The sequence below is a fragment of the Rattus norvegicus genome, chromosome 15 (genome assembly GCF_036323735.1).
Source record: "Rattus norvegicus strain BN/NHsdMcwi chromosome 15, GRCr8, whole genome shotgun sequence".
NCBI lineage: Eukaryota > Metazoa > Chordata > Mammalia > Rodentia > Muridae > Rattus > Rattus norvegicus.
Window position 1 is genome coordinate 12,377,243 of NC_086033.1, and position 7,314 is coordinate 12,384,556.

At 42.5% G+C, this 7,314-nt stretch overlaps 1 long non-coding RNA gene across 1 annotated transcript in view; it reads right to left on the reverse strand.

Moving 5' to 3' along the window:
- LOC108352885 (uncharacterized) overlaps positions 1-7,079 on the reverse strand; it is a 52,983-nt gene extending 45,904 nt beyond the window's left edge. Inside the window, exon 1 of the long non-coding RNA XR_001841283.3 lies at positions 1-7,079. This exon is cut by the window's left edge and continues 25,857 nt beyond it. This is a non-coding gene — a long non-coding RNA (uncharacterized LOC108352885).
- Positions 7,080-7,314: the final 235 nt, after the last annotated feature.

Here is a 7,314-nt window from a genome sequence, read left to right on the forward strand (position 1 = left end):
AGTGCATGCAGTGGCAGCACATACAGTCCAACACATGCAATGGCAGCACATACAGTAGCAGCATATGCAGTGTGAGCACATGCAGTAGACATACATGCTGCAATCTCTCTTACTTGAGAGATTGAAGTGGGAGTATTGCAAACGTGAGGCCAACATTGGTGACTAAGATACTTCCTCAAGAATAATTAGGAAAGGCCTGGGGATACATCTTCAAGGTAGAGCACTTGTCAAGCATGCTAATGCACTGGATCCTCCCCTACATTACATGATCGGCTTTAGCAAGAACTGTGAAGCCGATTCTGGCAGGGTCTGTTCAGAACCTCTACACTGAGGCAAGAGTTCACATTACATGACATGGGACTTCTGACCTCAAATGTGCTACACACATCTATGATTCTAATGAATTCTCTGGTCTCTGGTCTCTGGTAATGATTCTAATGAATACTCTGGTCTCTCTCTCTCTCTCTCTCTCTCTCTCTCTCTCTCTCTCTCTCTCTCTCTGCAACTTGCCTTTTTGCAGGTATGCAGAACCTGGGTCTTCCTTGTCTGGCAATCAATTCTGAATTCTTTGTATTTCAGTCCAGTTTTCTTCCTCCAGAAAATTTCCCTGGCATGCCTGCTTCTTACTTTAATAGACTGAGATCACTGGATGGCTTTTCTGTGTTGATTTATTCTTTTTTTTAAACTTGAGTATTTCTTATATACATTTCGAGTGTTATTCCCTTTCCCGGATTCTTTATCTGCCACACCAGTGGCTCTCAACTTTTCTAATATTGCAACGCTTTAATACAGTTACTCATGTTATGGGGACCCTAAACCATAAAATTACTTTAGTTGCTACTTCATAACAATAATCTTGCTAATGTTGTGAAATATAATGGAATTATTTGTGTTTCCTAGTGTCTTGGTGGTCTTAGGCAGCCCCTAAGTGTGAAAGTGTCTTTGGACCCTGCCCAGGGGTGATGACCCACGGGTTGAAGACTAGTGTTCTACTGTGACAAGTATCTTATAAAAGTACAATTCTAATACATGAGAATTAGTCCCAAGGTGCCATGTGACTGAAGAAATAGGGACAGATAAACCTGGGATTTCAAAGAGATCTATTGGAGTACTTGTGATCTGGGTCATAAAAAGTGCAAGCTTATGGGTTAGAGAAAAAATGATGTCATCCTGGCTGAAATGTATCTAGCTCATCTTCAGCTGATGTCATTGTCAGACATGTCCCAGAAGCCAGGCTTTACCCACCACTTTAATGACTTTTATCTATCTATAGTTTGCTAACAAACTACGTGGAAAGCCTGGCAGGAGTTACCTTGGAGCTATCTTGGTGATTATCGATCAAGGAAGCTCTAGTCACATCAAGGTGAACCCACATATAGGTCATCTTCTGCCCTATCTCTATAGACCATTCAATCTAGTAGAGTTGAACCCCATGTGAGGGAATGATTGCAGAACAATATAGCAATCACAACGCCAGAGGTAGCAAAAGTTTACTGAGTATTATGTTCTTTTCTACACATAATTTATAGTGGCAACAGTATTTGAGGAGATTCAATCAGTATCATATCTTTGAGAATACCAAGTTATGGAAATTCTACAACTGCCTCAGGGTCACTGAACTAGCCATGAGTAGTTAACGAGGAAGGCAGTAAAGATGACTATTTTTATAGCTATGTATTGCAATGTTCAAGACACACTTAAATAGAAATGCACCTGAATGTCGCCATCTTGAATATTTGACAACATGCTGACACCAAGAGTTCTGGCCAGAGACCTTTCCTGAAGCAGAAGCCACCAGCACCCTAGGTGTCTTTTTTTCACTGCCACACTGAGACTGCAATCTTGGAACCTATAGTTTCTTGGGTTTCCTGTCCCATAAAACATCTATTGCACTTGTAGGGACTTTACAGCTCAGGTACAGACCAGTGCCTGGAAGCACTGTGCTGGTTGCCTCAGGCATTGTGCTAGTGGAAGCGAATTGCATTCCCCTCATATTAGAAAATGATTTTCATTATCTCTCCTGCAGCTCACTGCAGTGGAATAGCATTGAGTTTCATTCGCATTATCTCATTTCTGCATATATTCACCCTGGGATGACTGGCCTCTCCTTATAAAGTAAGGTATGCTTTCTTAGCCCTATTTTATAATTAAGGAAACTAGGGCTCACCGTCCAATGTCACATGACTGCCTAACGCTTGGAATGGGGACTTTACTCTGAACACTTGGCTCCAGAGCCAATGTTTAGACCCTGAAGCACCACACCTCCCAGTGCAGAAACCCCAGCCTGTGAGAGTCAGAGCAGGTTTAGTGAAGGTCCTTAGAGTCACCAGGTCCAGTTGCAAACTCCTACTCCTCCAGTTCCAATAATAACTTGGAGAGCTTTTCATCCCTTTGAACTTCTTTGATGAGCTGGGATCTGACATGAACAGTGATGGACACTCTACAGGATGCCATAGTGGAGACAGTTTATTCTGCACATTTTGCCATAAATAGGATTTACCCCTAAAAACTTCAAGGAGCAATCTCCTAGGTACCTCCCATGTGTTCACTGCCGTCTCCATTTCTCTGGTAACTTTTGACTTTCCACCTCCCAAAGTGGGGGACAGGGGAATGGGAGAAGGAAAGAAGATGAAAAAATTGAAAACAGTAGAGACAGGCTTTTCCTTACCATTTTTACCCATTTCTTTCTCCTCATACTCTGATCAACTTTAGACATGGTTCTCACAGACTGTGGGCCCTGGAAGGCAAACCTTGCTTCTACCAGCTGTTACCAAAGCAGAATCTTACATAGTGCTTGAGACATGGATAATTGGCATATGAATGAATAAACTTGGAGACCATGTTGGTCTGCTACATCTGGAGAAAGCAGTCTATTCTATACCATCACATTTCTGTAGGGCAAGGCCTGCACTCTGTTATTTTTATAGCACCCCAAAATGCTAATGATAAAGGTTCGATGTGTGTGACTTGGAAGAATGAATGAATAAAAAACCCCTTTCTAGAACTCCAGGCGGAAGCCCCTGCCTCTTCCCTGCTTAGCCGCCATACCTAGTGCATCAGCCCCCACAGGTTTCATCGCCATAGTTACTCATGTTAAAAACAAAGACAACACTCCTGTCTTAGAAACACTCCAGTCTCCCACTGCTATTTTTAAAAGGATCAAGTGCAATTTTGGGTATGGATCCAAGTAAGGAACAGCAGGACTTTATTATTTGTATACTGTGGAATTACTCCAACATTTATGGTTCATTTCTTCACTTTCTCTCTTCATAGAGTTTTCTGCTCAGAAGCAAGATAATGACCTGCCATGGGCAGAAAAAAAATAGCACTTACTCTGTAGGCAGGTGTGTGTCTAGTTCTTGCCCTGTCTAGTAAGGATTATACCCTGACCCTTATTATATCCAAAGTTGTGCAAAGGACTTGGAAGGATACAAGCGGAATTAATTTTATGTAGTCCTCTCTTTTCTGTGGTATCTGTGTTAAGAAAAGGAAATAATAAGAAACAACAAAACAACAACCACAGCACTGGACATTCTGAACTCAGGTATGCCACAGTAGGGACGAAGGAAACCTTGACCAGGGCAGCGGTGAGCTCCCTCCAAGGCAGTAACTTTTGACTCTAGCCTGCAACTCTCTCTTGGCCTCTGTCTCTCTGTCTCTCTGTCTGTCTCCATTCCTGCCCACTTTTCTACCCCAGCATTTCTCCCTCCCACTCCCTCTGCTAATTCTTTCTGGGGAAGCCACCTTTTGACTGTGAACAGGCATAGGTACTGAGAGACAGAGCTTCCTGAAGTTCCACAAATGGCTACTGGTCTTCTTCAGTGAACGTTCGGGATATCTCCAGACCCGAGTAGCATGTCTGCACAGCTTCTGGTGTCTGAGAGAAGTCATCAGCATGTCACTTTTATCTGGTAAGAGTTACAGCAATTTGTTACACAACAGCAGTTAAGTAACATAGCTTGGTGCACAGTTCAAGGCAGAAGCCAACAGACCAAGGGAACACAGTCATTTGTCAGCTATGACTGCAGCACACTGGGCACATTCCCTACCAATCTGAGCCCTAAACTCCTCCAAAAATACAAACATTACCTCACAATACCCATCACAGAAGGAGATGATTAATTTGGATGGATGAACCCAACACTCCACACACAGGTTGCCTTGTACTTCACTGCATGGTCACTCAGGAATAATCTACAGAATGCCCAAGATTAGTCTAAGTGTTAACAAAGTGCCTTCTATCTGCATCCAGAGTACAGATAGGAATCTCCTAAACACAACTCAGACACTATGGAAAAAAGTATGGAGAGTTCTCAAAAATTAAAAAATAAATTTTTTGTGAGTTAAAAGTAGACCTTCCAGAAGCTCAAGAAACACTAGGATTGGGAAACAGCCTAAGTGTCCATTAACTGACTGATAAAGCCCATCAGCCACCCCCATCCTTACCCCCACCCTCTGGGCCCTGCGCATGCTCTTTGTGCACTTCTGCACACAGACACGTGCTGTTCAGCTATGAAGAGGAATGTAGTCTTGTCAGTTTAATTTCACCCAAGTTGAGAGTAAATGGATGCTGCTGAGGAGTGGAAAAGCTTCTGTCCACAGGGTAATAGCATCATTGCCACCTCCATGCTGATCTTGAACATGAAAGTTTCCTAATGACCATCTTCCTAATCAGAACTCAAGGCTCTGTGATGGTTTCTGGCTTTGCCGAGCAATTCTCTCAAGCTTCAATTTTTACGAAAACATTTTTAGGCTACTCTCTCTGGTTTCTCAAACTGGGACTCCAGATAAGGAAGTTTGCTAAATTCCTAGAGATTTGTTGCAGTTCTCGTGGAATTGGGTCAACGCCAATCAGCAATTGGGCAGAAAACCATGCTCCTTGTACCAAAAGGCTTCAGCCATGGGATCCATGGAGGCACCACAAAGCTTTACTAGTTCCAGAGAGATGTTCCACACTGTGGGTCAATGATTTTCTCTTTTGTCTCTTTGTATTTTCTCAGTATTATGGAGATATTCTTTTTTATTTATTTATTCACTTTATATCCCAATATCAGCCCCCCCTCCTACAGTATCCCCTCACAGAGATTCCCCCCCTCATTCTCCTCTAAGAAGGGGGAAGTGCTCCTGGATATAACGCAGGCTGGCACATCAAGTCACTGCACATCCTCTCCCACTGAGGCCAGACAAGGTAGCCCAGTTAGGGGAATGGGATCCACAGGCAGGTAACAGATTCAGGGACAGGCACTACTCCAGCTCTTGGAGGACCCACATGAAGACCAAGCTGCACAATTGCTACCTATGTGTGTGGGGGGAAGGTGGAGGCTAGGTCCAGCCCATGCTCATTCTTTGGTTGGTGGTTCAGACTCTCAGAGCCTCCTTGGGTGCAGGCTAGTTGACTTTGTTGGTGTTCCTGTGGAGTCCCTTTTCTGGAGGTATTCTTGACAGCATTTGTCATGATACTTGGATACACGACTCCCTTGTGTAATTATTTCTCCAGTCAATCTAAGTGCCCATCTGATCAGTGCCTGTCATTAGCTTTCTGGATGAGAACACTTAATACCCACTCACTAGATAAATGTAAATCAGAGAGTTCATCGTCATTAACATTGTGCTGTGTCACGGATACAGATCTTGAGCATGGATCAGATATGTTACCTCATATCTGAATGCATGTGCCATTAGCACACAGCTCTCTGATTTCCAAGCCTCCCATCCCTTGTAGCAACTACTTTGTGCTGTCTTTCTATGGTCGAGCCTTTGTACAGTCATCACTTCTGTGAGAAGAGAATTCAGGCTTTGTTTTCCTATTCCTGACCTGTTTCACTTAGCACAACTTACTTTTAGGTCATCCATGCTACCAATGTAAGCATAGCCCTTCTTAATAGGGTTGAACAGTTCAGGTTATGTGTATGCTTGTGCATACATGACGTGCACATGTGCACATGTCAAAAGCCATGTAGGCCATTTCCCTTGGACTGTCTGTGGTAGATAGATCTTCCATGAACAGAGACATATAGATGTCTTTTAGACACACTGATATCTCCTTTCTGCTAGATGTATGCTCACCAGTTGAATTACATAGTAGGTCTATTTTTGGCTTTCAAAAGGATTAAGATTTTTTTACATAATGACAGCACTGATTGACAACCTTCCAACAGTGTGCACTGTCTCCATTTGCTCTGTATCCTCTCCAGGGCTTCTTATGCTCTGGCTTTTTCCTGTTAGCCATCCTAAGGTGTGGGATGATAGATCAGCATGGCTCAAATCTACATTTCCTTGACAATCTTGGGTGCTGGCCGTTTATTCTTGCATGTTACTTTTTAAAAATTTGAACAACTTTGATCCCTTTGCCTGCCTTTTGTTCAGGCTTTTAGTTTTGCTACTCATTTATATGTTGCTTGTATGATTAAGACTGTAGCTGTCATCTGATAAATTATATGGGAGTCTTTCCTCAAATCTCCAAATCTGTCCTTAGATGTCTCTGGCGATTTTTCTTTCTACTGTTGTGGCGGTGTCAATCCCCTCTTCCCTCTGTTACTTGTACTTTTGCTGATTCTTTTCTGCTCCCACTAGAGTTCTCATGTTCTCACTTTGTCACATAAGTATCAGTTACTCCATTTGATGCCTACACTGGTTTTCCAAGGTTAACCATATGTTGCTTTAATATAGGTAATTTGTACATTGTCATCTTCAAATATCACAGAATGTGGCATTTCCTAGACATTACCTGTTGAATAGTACAGTCTGTGCACAACTTAACTGCATGATATGCATTGCTTTGAAATAGCTTATTGCTACAGAGAGAAAAGGAAGGAAGGAAGGAAGGAAGGAAGGAAGGAAGGAAGGAAGGAAGATGGAGGAAGAGAAAGATGATCCAGATTCTACATGGCTTTAAATAGCCACAGGTAAGGCAGGTATCTTACAAAGGGTGGATAATTACAGAACAATTTTTCTTATCTAGGTGGGCAGTTTATATGAATATCAATTGGTTCTGAGTTCACTGTGTGGTGTTTTGCGGGGTGAGAATTTACTGGTATAATAAAAAAATGAAATAGATATTGCAATAGTGAGCATGCATGGGCACCCATCCACAAGTATACCTCCCCCACCCTCCACCCCCCACCCACACACACATACTTCAAACCTATAAGAGACTCACCAAAACTACAGGGCAGAAACCACACATAAAATTCTTCAAAGAATTTGAAATCTGCATTTAAAATATAGCTGTAGACCGACAGACAAGTATCCGGTATCATGGATTAGTGCCCCAATTGATGTAAATAATGAGTCCAGGAAGCTGAGAGAAATAGC